Source organism: Bactrocera neohumeralis, chromosome 6, assembly GCF_024586455.1.
Source record: "Bactrocera neohumeralis isolate Rockhampton chromosome 6, APGP_CSIRO_Bneo_wtdbg2-racon-allhic-juicebox.fasta_v2, whole genome shotgun sequence".
NCBI lineage: Eukaryota > Metazoa > Arthropoda > Insecta > Diptera > Tephritidae > Bactrocera > Bactrocera neohumeralis.
Genome location: NC_065923.1, coordinates 4,561,831 through 4,575,113, shown reverse-complemented (window position 1 = coordinate 4,575,113; position 13,283 = coordinate 4,561,831). Strand labels below are relative to the sequence as shown.

General features: G+C 35.1%; 1 protein-coding gene and 1 long non-coding RNA gene across 9 annotated transcripts in view; one reads left to right on the top strand and one right to left on the bottom strand.

The window, feature by feature from the left end:
• Nucleotides 1-13,283, top strand: part of LOC126762465 (uncharacterized) — a 290,496-nt gene that overhangs the window by 189,956 nt on the left and 87,257 nt on the right. The window lies entirely within an intron of this gene.
• Nucleotides 1-13,283, bottom strand: part of LOC126762456 (uncharacterized) — a 132,562-nt gene that overhangs the window by 105,204 nt on the left and 14,075 nt on the right. For 7 of the 8 annotated variants that reach the window (XM_050479198.1, XM_050479205.1, XM_050479203.1 and 4 more), the window contains one exon: nucleotides 2,760-2,786. The exons of the other annotated variant lie outside the window; for it this stretch is intronic. The gene's annotated coding sequence lies outside the window, so the exon portion shown is untranslated. The remainder of the gene's footprint in view (nucleotides 1-2,759; nucleotides 2,787-13,283) is intronic. 8 annotated transcript variants of the gene reach the window in all.

The following is a 13,283-nucleotide window of genomic DNA, read 5'->3' as shown; positions in this document are numbered from 1 at the left end:
AATTACATTATATTACATAGGCAAAACGGGTATTCAAGATTTGAAGTTTGCAATATTTTTCTATTACAAAGGGTTAACACCAATTTAAACTTTATTTGTAGGTTCATGTTAGTATAATCTTTTTTTGTCTTATAAATGTCCACAGTTGCTATACTCCAGAACTTAGGTTGAGGTAGTTTAGTTTAAACTGTCATTTAAGTAAGTAGATTTTTAGTCTTTACACCATTTTAATAATGCTGCATAAATATTCAATTCTTCAAACCTATTTTATGGCGTTAATATATTCTTCTAACATTCAATATTGCTCGCTCTTTTTATTCAAATCCATTACCCTCCCTAAACCGCTTGAAAAACTTCAGTTTAGCGAAATTTATAAAGTCAACATTCAATATGAGAGATTAGATGCTAATTTAGGTTGTTTGGTTCGTTCCTAAGTTGAGATGAACACTTGCAGCGCCAAAACAAGTATTTTGTGGAAGTTGAGAAAAAAATTTCTATTTCAGGTACCAACAATGCACCGTCAATCAACAGCCATAAATTTGCTTAAGCTACTCATATATACATTTAAAAAATTGAAATTGTGATGTTCTAGATACTTCTTCATTGATCCAGCGTCTAAAGTAATTATATCGGCAGCAGCTGCAATTGCAACAGCGGATAAAGCACCTCAAGTGACTGAGAAGTAGTCAAATAAATATTAGAGCGTAAGCGAAAAGGTAAAAAGCAAGAGCTTTACATATTTATATATTCCAGTACTGAGAAATTTCAAATAGTTGAAACATTCACAGCTCTTGAAAGCTTTGAGGCATTGGAGTTTTGAGTATCTTCAAGAGGTTTCAAGAGTTTCCTCGGGTAAATAACAGCCTTTTTTCAGCATTTTTTTCTTATAAAAAATTAAATATTTTATTAGAATTTTTTATTGTTACAAACATACACTATTAATAAAGAAATTCTGAAATTTTAGGAAAAAAATATTTTAAACTCTGCCATTGAGACGCCATTTCCGGTGACCCCTCGGAATTATTTTATTTTTGCATAGATTTTAAGTCAAAGTTGACTCCTTAATATTTTTAATTAAAAATACAATCTTTTGGGACATATTAAAGTAACTTTAAACCAAACTCCGTAAAAGAACTTTCTTGTAGAAGATAAAAATAAAATTACCAAAACCGTAGACTTTTGAATATTTCATATAAATTTTGAAGTTATGTGGAAAAGCTGTTTTTGCAAAAGTCGTAGATTTTTTAATTGCTTACAACTTTTCAATATAACTTTTTCTATAAAATTCATGTTTTGCCGGTAATCGAGATAAGCCGTTTTATCTTTTACAAATTAAAACACGTTCCTTATCTTCTTGACGAACTCAGATCTCCCTTAAATTTCCTTTATTTCTGTTATTTTATTTGCCGCTTCCATGGGGTTCCTGCCACTATGATTTCTTTTTTGTTTTGGCATAGCGCCAATAAATAAACAAAATATTGTACTTATCTACATAAAGTTTGAAAGTACTAGTCTTCGGAAATATAATAACGAAATATATTTAACCGTGTCCATTACATGAAAACCATAATTTTGCACTTGTTATTTAACTGAACACACAGGTCTTTAAAAGCTTCGTCTAAGTTAGTTACGAGTATGGAACGCCATTTTACTAAATAAACATCCACAATTTGCAATAATGTTTGGCGTCATAACTTTGCACTCTGCGAGAGCAAATATTAAATGCTTCCCTGCGCGGGACTTGCATACAAAGTAGACAAACTGTTGTGTGTTATTGATAATAGCTACATTTTCATAAACGCACGCACACATACGCACTCATAGACTTAAACGCAAATGTGTATTATTGCAAAAGACAAATAAACTCCCACAAAGTGAGCGAACACAGCCGAATTTCTTCGCTACACACTTACTGTTATTCCTTTGGTTTGGCAACAAATATCCTACGTGTCTGCTTCGGACAGACACAAAAAGCCGTCACGCCCTCGCAGCAGATACCACACATGTGACTGTGCATGCACTTTGTGTGTGTGTATATTCGTGTACCGCTCATTGTTTTTATTTGCTACACGCAACGGCTGCGGCTAACAACTACATAAACACTGGCGCACACAAACACACACGCACATAGAAGAGTGGCACGGCCGCGTGCGTATAATGTCATGTATTTGGGTTTGTAAACAACTACAAAGGCTGGCGGGGTAGTTCGGAGCAATTGCCTCATAAATTTGCATATGAGTACACAATCCACACAAGCACACTCGCTTGCATACAAATGTTGCAGAAGCTCAGGCTTACAGCTGTAGGCTCAAATAGCCGCATCTGCATGTAAATAGGTAATCGCATGTTTGCATATGTGTATGAGTGTGTGTGTGTGCTTGACGGTGTTTGCGTAATGCGGTAATGTTGTCGACATCGACATTATCCTTAAATGGTAAACATGCCAACACGACTGATTCTTGTCTGCCAGTCAACACCGACAGTCCGCGGCAGTTGGCGCTTGGTACCGCTGCTGCCTTGCGGTTATTTATGCAAATATTTATGTGTGTGTATTTGTTCTGTACATAGATTTAATATGCGAACATACATACATCCGGTTCAAATGCAATCGATATCAAAAGTATCGATGAGCAATCGGCTAGTTTCAACTTGAAAAAGTTAAATTTATATATTACTCAAGGCTAGCGAGAGCAAAACTTTAAAGAAATTTTGAATTATTGCAAGAAAATACTAATAGTATTGACGCGTTGTGGTCTTACCTCTTTTTATCCTTCGTCAGTGAGGAGCTGGAAATGAAAAAAAAAATTATTGAATGGGCTTGAAGAAAAGTAGTTGTAAACTCTTGTAAAATAGGACAATAACGATAAAGACCATAAGTAAATAAGTATATGTAAAGTATAAGTATAAGTATAAGTATAAGTATAAGTATAAGTATAAGTATAAGTATAAGTATAAGTATAAGTATAAGTATAAGTATAAGTATAAGTATAAGTATAAGTATAAGTATAAGTATAAGTATAAGTATAAGTATAAGTATAAGTATAAGTATAAGTATAAGTATAAGTATAAGTATAAGTATAAGTATAAGTATAAGTATAAGTATAAGTATAAGTATAAGTATAAGTATAAGTATAAGTATAAGTATAAGTATAAGTATAAGTATAAGTATAAGTATAAGTATAAGTATAAGTATAAGTATAAGTATAAGTATAAGTATAAGTATAAGTATAAGTATAAGTATAAGTATAAGTATAAGTATAAGTATAAGTATAAGTATAAGTATAAGTATAAGTATAAGTATAAGTATAAGTATAAGTATAAGTATAAGTATAAGTATAAGTATAAGTATAAGTATAAGTATAAGTATAAGTATAAGTATAAGTATAAGTATAAGTATAAGTATAAGTATAAGTATAAGTATAAGTATAAGTATGTAAAAGTATAAGTATAAGAATAAGAATAAGTATAAGATAAAAAAAAAGAAAAAGTTAAAAATAAAGATGAAGATGAAGCTTACATCAATATGTTAAAACCAGAGAGACTAGTTCGTGTACATACAAAAGGCGTTCCAAAGTAAACAGGACTTAAAAAAAAACAGTACAAATGGCTTTTTCGGCAAAATCAATTTATTTTATTCAAAATAGTCTCTTCCTGCTTCAATACAGCAATATAGCACGGTCCAAAAGCATGTCGAACAAGTGTTTTAGCTCGATGGCCGGTATGCTCGCTAGTATGCCGGTGCAAGCCTTTTGAATGGCCTCTAGGTCTGTAGAACGCTTTCCTTTAATTGGCAAATAAATTTTCGAATGTTGGATTCTGAGCAATTTTTGGTCGTCAGTAAATTTGTGCGGAACAAACCGTGCACACACCTTTCGTAAGCCCAAATGTTCGGTCAAAATGGGATAAATCGATGTTTTGGAGATGTTCAATTCCATATCCATGAATTTCAATGATGACTTCAGCTGATTTTTGATGAATTCACGCAAAGTTTCGACGGAATCTCCGATGATCACGGATTTTATTGGCCTACTGTGCATCACTCGTGCACTCTGCTACGGAATAGGCAAACATTGCCATAAACTTGTTTCATTACTGGAAACATTTCGGTGAAAGTTTTACCAATTTAAAAACAAAATTTAATGTTGGCTCTTTGTTCGAAGCTCATTTTTGCATCGATAACACAAACATACTGACACTTAAAACGCAATAGCTTCACTTCCAATCGCTGAAATGTTATGAAATTCTCACTAGACAATCGATAAAGATATCAGATTCCACCAGTTGACATATAGATGGCGCCACCAGGAGGCGCTAGATTCAAAGCGTCTTGTTTACTTTGGAAAGCACCTTGTATATAAAGACAGGCTTAGGGATATGGCTGAATCGAATTAGTAATCATTTAGATATATACAACTTGTACATATATATGTTTTATTAGATCTCCGACGTTTCCGTTTAGGACAAACATCGTGGCATACTTAATCTACTCTATTCGGGGTATAATAAAAATAAAAATTGGAAATGCTTATAGTGGCAAAAAAGCAGCTCAAAGAATGAATATGTATGTGTGTACATATATTATATACCTACAAGATAGGATCATAAGCTTAAAAACATTTTTACAAAAATATAAGTATCCAAGAAAAGTGTGTAAAAGCTCAGTTTCAAAACGTGTAAACTAGCTAGAGTTTTCTTGTTCCTAGAGATATACAAATCGCTTGATCAATTTTACTATTGAAACATTCAATTTAGAAGCCAATAAAATGCTTGTAAGCAATGGCGGGTTTCCTTTCACTATGCGCGTCTACAATGCTACTAAAATATGTAAATGTATTTCCCAAACTATTGCCTTCGGTAATGTGTTGATATCCATATACAAACCGTATTTATGGCTGCATATGTAACAACATGCCGGCAGGGTGAGGTATCGCTTGCCATGAGCTCAATGCACGCTCCAAATAGGCTTCATCGATTTTATTCATACAATCGCATAATATATGAACTCGCTACCTTACATCATCATCGCCGCCATCATCATATTCAAATTGCTATTCACTCAACACTTCTTTATTTCTTTGAGCGTCTTGATTTGAAAAGCTTTTTTGATTTGCCATAAAAACCCATTGAGGCACTGTGTGAAAGGATAACGACGCTGATGCGTTCAGAAAGGCCATAAAAGCAAAATGCCATCACGCACACATAGACACACTTGTATGCAAGCATACATATATGTATATAAGCTTAAAGCCAGCTAGTTTGTAGTCAAGTGAGCGTTCGGTTATTTGTTTGGCGATATTGTTAAAAGCTTGCGGTTGATTGTTTTGCATTTGAATGCCTACGAACAACAGAAGCACCAACACACGTACACTCTTGCATGCATGTGTGAGTATGTAGTTAACTGAGAGTGTAGTGCGCACTTTTATAAGTGGTTGTATTGTATTGATTTTCTTTTTGTTCTTGCTTTTGCCCTTACTTGCGCCGTTCGCTCCCTCTTGGCGGGACGTGTTTAAGGTATCAATGCTTTAGATATTATTTATTACACACAGTACACACGCGCGTATCTATGAAAGATTCCCCCTTCGAAAAAAAAAAAAAAAAAAAAAAAAAAAAAAAAAAAAAAAAAAAAAAAAAAAAGGCTATGCAGATGTGCGTGGTTGTGTATATATAATATTTGCTTGGGCCCTGCGTCGTGCGCTTTGGGACAGCCACGGCGTATGCGTTATTTTTAACTAATTTTGATTTATCGACAAACCAATTTGACAAGTTAAAATTAAAGGAAATACGCTTACATATTGGGGTCACGCGCATTGGGTATACATATGTTGATGTCTCATTGCAATGTCGGTTAGGCGAAGTGATGTGGGTTGCGCAGGTGTGACACTTTCGACGCTTGCGGTGGATAGGAGTGGTGAGTGCAATGAGCGCTAATGTGGAACTGTTTTATTAGTTTTAAGGTACTTTTTACAAACATACATATGTTTATAAATAAATTTGTTTTAAACAACTTAAAAAGAAAAAACTCATTTCCTTCGCTGCTTTGGAATCTTCAAAAAATTAAAATTTTTTGTTTTGCTCATATCTCTTTAAAATTTATCTTAGAATATGTCCCTAAAGTTATAGATGGGAATTGGAAATATTGTCGAAGCTAAAAGGGAAATAGTGACCGAGCGTCTAGCAGACATATGAGCGCTTGGGCAGAAAGCGAATACTTTGACGCGCGATTTCTCGGTTTTTCATTTTTACGAGTTTTCATAATTGGCGGGCAGGATGGAAAAAAACTAAACGTCGTTTATTACCTTTGGCATTAAGTCAAGTTTGAACATATTTTTAAACAACAAACTAAAGTAAAGTAGGTTTTTTTTGGTCAAAAACCACTTTTTCCAATTTTAAAAAAATTGCACAATTGTGCACCTTTTTTCGAGTCGAGTTTTTGAAGCCTCTAAAGCAAGTAGTTCCCCTATCCAACTTAGAAATTTGAAAACTTCGATATCAAATGCGAAAAAGGCTCAATATTCGATTCCTCAATTTAAAAACGAAAAGTTCCTACTTTGTTGAAATCTATGAAGTCGATCATATTATGTTAAGTGATGATATGATATGGTATAAATGAAATGAAAATTTCAAAACTTGTCGCTCCGAACCTTCCAGAGAGAGTTTTTATGGAGATAATTTCCACTCTTTCTAAAAAAAAAATACTAATAAAATTACTATTGTCTAAAAATGTTATCATATTACTCTATAGAAAATGTAAGTATTTTATTTCATCTTTAAAGCAAATGAATTTTTTCTGACTTTCCTACTTTATCATCAAGGCCAACCAGGCATGAATCCCCAGTGACTTAAGTAATTTACCAAGCAATTTTTAGCGAAGCGATGTTAACGTATGCTGACGCTTGCATAAAATACATATATGTAGTCATGTGCCGCAATGGCGATAATTTACTGTCTAACCGCAAATATTTGGATGTCGCTTCCCACGGCGCAACGATTTATTATCTGCCGCTTTTCTATCGAACTAAACGTGGCAGGAGTTATACACCTACTTGCGCCTAGCACAACCTCATCAGAAGAAGCAAATAAGCATTTCGTGAATATATTCATTAACTTCATTGTTTTTGTTTCTTCATTTATTATGTTATTTGCTCATATGTAGCTTTGTAACGCAACACTTATTTTTCGGTTTTCTCATACCTAATTCTTTAAAGCAAATATCGCTTTTTCATCAGCTGCATTTTTCATTGGAACTTAGAGGTATTAAGTATTCCCATTTATGCGCATGAATAGAGGCAGATGAATATATTTTTTCGTGGAAAATCTGTCTGTGTCTGCCGGTGATGTTTTCAAATACACATACATAAGTTTTCCTTTAGAAGCCACCTAAAAATAAAACATAAAACAAGGCTAACAGCTTAATCAAACGCTTGAATGCATTCCGGCGCCTAAAAGCAGACTGCGCGCAGACTAAAAGACGCAATATGCGAAATATTTGCGCACACATAGGCATTCATATTTTGTTTTAACAGTGTGTTGTAAAAGTATGTCTACATAAAAAATTAAAAACAAAGCTAATTTTCATCATCGCGGGAATTGATTGAAACACACTAATACCAAGCACAAAATGTGGGTCGACTGGTGTTTAATGAATGGCAATAAATGAAAAAAGTATACTCTCTTTAACAGTATTTTCACACAAGCATAAAATTAAAACAAACAAAAATGGCTTTGCCTTTTGCCGCAAATATTTCAACGAATATGGATACAAAACTTTTGCTATTCGATCACCCCAGTATTATTTGGCTTCTGTTTTTATTTATTTTTGGCTTCCATTCAATATTTTCTGACACCGAAAATTTGTTAGAATTTTTTCCATTTGCTTTTTGCACCTATTCGATGATAACTTGTTGTTTTTTGTGTGTCTGTGCAAAAATGCAAATTTCAGACAACCTAAATTGCGATGCGCGAAAATAAAAAAGCAAACACTAGACTGAAGGTAGAATAGCAAATCTAGCCCATATGTGCACAAAGAGTTAGAAGCAGAGTTCATCGGACTCAAAATTTCAATTTTCTCGTTTAAAAAAAAAAATTTAAACGTTTCCAAAAATGGACTCTAAGTCAGTAATTTTTTTTTAAACTTTGGTATACATATAGTTACCATATTTGTAATTGCATGCAATTTGATCTCCTTGTGAAAGGAAATAGCTGAATTAACTCATCAATCTTTTACCAGAAAATCAAAACTTACTTTTGCCAAAAATGTTGCTAATTTTTTGAAAACCCTTGGCCAAAAATATATTAAGCATGCACTATTTCTATGATATTTCAAGCATCCAACCATTTACTTATATTCGCAATACATTAACTTTTTTCCAATTATTGTAAGAGCCCTTTCCACAACTTACATATTATATAAACAATTTCTATTAATTTGAATCGCAGACATTATTTGCTACTTAATAGACATTCAAGGAGGTGTTGAAAACGGTATTTCCATCATAAATGCTTTTTGCTCACTACAAAAAAAAAATCGTTTTTGCAACGGATTGATAAAGAATATCATAGGTTCTGATGCACAATACTTTAAATAATATTATTGAACATCTTGTTCTCTTACAAATTTTAAATTTTTTAAGATAAACTTCACGAAAATATAACTAAAAGATTAAACTTTTAAAATTTTACTATTTTATTTAAATATTTTTTTAATATCTGGAACCAGTTAACTACGCAAAGGAAACTCAAGCAAAAGGATTTTTACGAAAGACTTAAAACATAACTTCTTTTTCTACTTCAAGAAAATATTCAAAGCAATTAACTAAAGCAGTTAGTGACTTAGATAATATAAATACACATATTGTGAAATGAAACAATAAATATTTATATTTCAATTTTACTAACAATTTTTTTTTGTATAAATATTTTATTATTTTTCCACTAAAAGTTTATGTGTTTCTATCGAGCAATTTTCAGTGATATTTTCCTCACTTTTGTACTAAAAAATATATTAATTCTCAACTATACGTGTCTCTCATCAATGTTCGAACGCCTAAAAATATGCAATGGAATTTTTAATTCCGCACACAAACACACTACCATAAAAAAGTAAAAACAATTTAGGAAGCATTTCATAACAGGCAATTTGCTAACAAGCGGAAAATTGCAAATATTAAATATTTATGTTGCAAAAAAGGCAATAAATTAATAGTGAGATAGTGAAAATTCTTTATTGGAAATTTAAAGTTATGCAATTTCGTAGTTTATTAAATCTGTGTTAATAAAAAAATCTCATGACAATTGACAATGCGCGCGTCTGATAGACTAAATGGCTATGCGCCCGAAATGCTGCTATTGTTTTTTGCTTCTGCTTTTCCTTTTGCGTACACGCGCACTTATTTATTTATTGTTTTCACAGCGGCAAGGACACAGCTGTCAGTGCACGGCAATGCAAAAGTGGCAGTATTATGGCGACACACACACACACACGAGCATATATTGGCACAATATATGCTGAATGAAAGTTTTCGCTCGTGACACGAGTCCTTGCGTCGTGCTGTGCGTAAATTATTCAAAGCGAAATTGTTCTACCTTACATTCTTGTGAAAGGAAGTATAAAAATTTCAGAAGCGCAGCTGTGTGTGTGCGCTGTGCGATTGTAAGAAGCAACAGCCAGCGTCGCGTCGCACGTCTTTTGATAATACACAACAGCTGCAAGTAGGTGTGTGCGTGTGTTTGTGGGCTTTCTTAGCACCAAGCACCAGTGCCGCTGAAGCCGCATGCCGCCGTGCAACTTTTCCACACAATAAACTTTGTCACGGCAGCGCAGCGACAGCGCAACGCCAACGCGCCAGCTTCAATTGCATTCTCACACATTCGCATTCATGTCCGTCGCGGCACTTCATGTGTGTGTTAATATTATTCTTTCTTTGCTGGCAACTTGGTCTTGGCGCGCTGATGATTCGCCAGCGGCGCAGCGGAATTTGCCCAACTAAAACTACTTACGACGCTGCACTTTTATAACTTTTATAATATTGTAGTAGTTGCTACAAGAAAACAAATGCAAAAAATGCAACCATGTAAATATACATAAAAGTGGTTCAAAATAGTGCCGGTACTGTATGTGTGTGTGAGTAGTGGCGCATGTGTGTTTGAATGGCGCAACTGTCGAGGAGTGTGCTTTGTTCCGCTCCGTCTACATAGTCGCATGTGTGTGTGTGTGCGCACTCAGCCAAGTTGAAAATGACTTCATAGTGCGGCAAGTTCACATCGCTAGAGGCGAAAGGCAAACACAAGCGCACACGTGCTCACGTGCCAATGCACCGTTATTATGATATCATTTTCGAGGTGAATTGCTTGCATAGAAATTGAAGGCACTGTACTTGTTTTGTGTGTTTAATAAAAAAATTACAATTATAAATGTGAATTTCATGGCTGAGAAAATGGGAAAAATACCAGAAATTCAAGGGTTTAATGGTTTTGTGCTACAATAGTGTGTGCAGAATCAATATGCATTTAAATTGTGTTACGAAAATCCAGAAATTTGTTTGGTTAACAGGTGTTTAATATTTGAATTTTAATTTCAACTTTGAAGCAGATGGCAATTCTGACAAAAATTGGCCAACAGAAGTCTTTTTTCATTTCTTGTTCATTGATATTTGATGATGACTTTACCCCATCAAAATTTTGCATAAATTTTTGTTCTGGTCTGGTCTGGGTCTTGTAGTGAACGAGGGAAAGACCGTTGACAGTCATAACTTCGAAGTTGAAGATAATTTCGTCCATTTATGTAGGAACCAGCATCAACGCCAACAACAATGTCGGCCTCGAAATCCAACGCAGAATAACTCTTGCCAACAGGGGCTACTTAGGGCTGAGTAGGCAATTAAGAAGTAAAGTCCTCTCTCGACGAACAAAAGCTAAACTGTATAAGTCGCTCATAATTCCCATCCTGCTATATGGTGCAGAGGCTTGGGCGATGACAACATCTAATGAGTCGACGTTAGAAGTTTTCGAGAGAAAGGTTCTGCGAAATATTTATGGTTCTTTGTGCATTGACCACCGCGAATATCGCATTCGATGATACGCTAAGCTGTATGAGATATACGACGACTTTGACATAATTCAGCGAATTAAAAGACAGCGGCTCCGCTGGCTAGGTCAGGTCGTCCGAAAGTTTGAAAAGTTTTCAACACAATACTCGCCGGACGAAGCAGAGGAAGAGGAAGACCTCCACTCCGTTGGAAGGACCTGGTAGAAAAGGACCTGGATGCGCTTGGAATCTTCAATTGGCGTCACATAGCAAAGAGGAGAAACAACTGGCGCGCTGTTGTTAACTTGGCTATAACCACGTAAGCGAAGAAGAAGGTTATAATCCTCTAAAGTATTGAGCTGTATATCTTCACAAATTTCTTTTTTTGTAAGCCAATATTGTATAAATTGTATTTAGTTAACATTTTATTAGATAACAAATAATAGGTGGCAACGCTATAAATAACTTTTTCAACTTTAACCTGTTACTTTTTATGTTTTTACATTCCTTTTTTCAATATTTAACATATATGTGATCTCTGTAATTACATTAGGTTGCGTATATCCAAAGCAACGGTTTGTCTTAATCGCGACCAAGTAATGCTGGATGGATTGGCTTTGAATTGACATTCCATTACCGTAAGACTACACGCATTAAATAGCTTAATGGGAGATCAGTTCATCTTCTCTGAAATCAACACCAAGGCTTTGCAATAATATGTAACATGCCACTTGCAACAACACACACTTCCAGGTAAGTACATCGATCAAAGAGATATCCGAGTTAAGTGACAGATTTCGCTACCAAAACGCTTGGCTTCTCAGGCAACCAGCCAAAGGCCGTCAACTAATCGCTGCAATTACAAACAAGCGTACTTAATGCACAACAACAACTCAAAGTGCACTAATTTGGCTTCATTTGCGAGAGTGCAGTGTAGCATTTACACCTCAGTTATGCTCAGCAAAAACAATGCGAAGTGGCTGTGGCGTTGCACTTGGACTGCTGAAATGCTGCGCAGCTACTTGGGAATACGAGACTCACTAGAGTGTTAATGGATACCAGCACGTAAAACATGCACACACACATGCACATATTTGCAGTGCGAGCGGCATATTTTAATTATAATTTCCGACTAAATGCTCCTGCAGGGCAATCACACCAGCAAGCGACGACTGCATGGCTAATATAAATGCAAGAATTATGACATTTTGTGTGCTTGTATATGCGCGCGTGTGTGGGTGTGTGAAGGTGAAGAAAGTAGCTACTTTGCGGGCGAATATGGCAGTTGCAACGAAGCAGAAGCGACGATGGCTTTGAAAACTAAATTCTCCCAACGCGCAATGGTGTCAACACCAACGCAAATGTCTCGGTTAATAAAGCAACAACAGTAACAACATCATCATTAGCAACTAAGGGCGCAGTAAATGTCAACTTTGGTATGTCATTAAGTAACTGTATTTAGTTGCATGCACACAGACTTGCTGACACAGCATAATAACTGTGCATAGGTATGTATGTGTGTAGCGGTACTTTCATATTCAGACTGCAAACCGCCTTGACAGACGCTGAAGGTGTGTTCCACATAACCATGTATAAATGTGCGTGTGTGTGTGTATCACCTTTAATAATACATTTCGACATATTTCTGCATAAGCATAGCTGTAGGCGCATAAGCAAGGCATAGAAAGGACATACTAATTAGCGACATGGTTTCGCTTAGCAGCAGAAGAGCTGGGTAAATCTCCGCAACAGTGACAAAACAATAATAATGCTGACACTGAATAAAGCAACAATAATGCCAAGTCTACATTTCATGCGCTATAAACTAGAAGTGAGACGTCCTCAGTGACTGCTTAAGACTGAGTGGCTGGCTGTGTTGTTGACGTTGATGTTGATGTTATAAGCCGACCTTAGCCGAGAGTGAAGCCAGTCAGGTGATGTGACAACCAAGCCATGTCAACATCATTAGTGACGCGGTGGGGCGTCTAGAGCATGTGAAATTCTCTTTATGAGCAAATAAGAAATGTTTAATTGCAAACGGAGGGGACTCAACGAATAGTAATGAAGATAAATCAAAATATAAGTGCTCATATGGGTATGATATCTAGGTTTTAATATTGATTTGACTATACACTTGAATATAGAAACAAGAAAATAGATTAACTTTGGTTGCATCGAAGCTACAGTAGCCTTCACAAATAGAAAAGTTTTCATACAAATACTTGATTTTGATCGTGAATCAGTTTTTATGACAGCTATA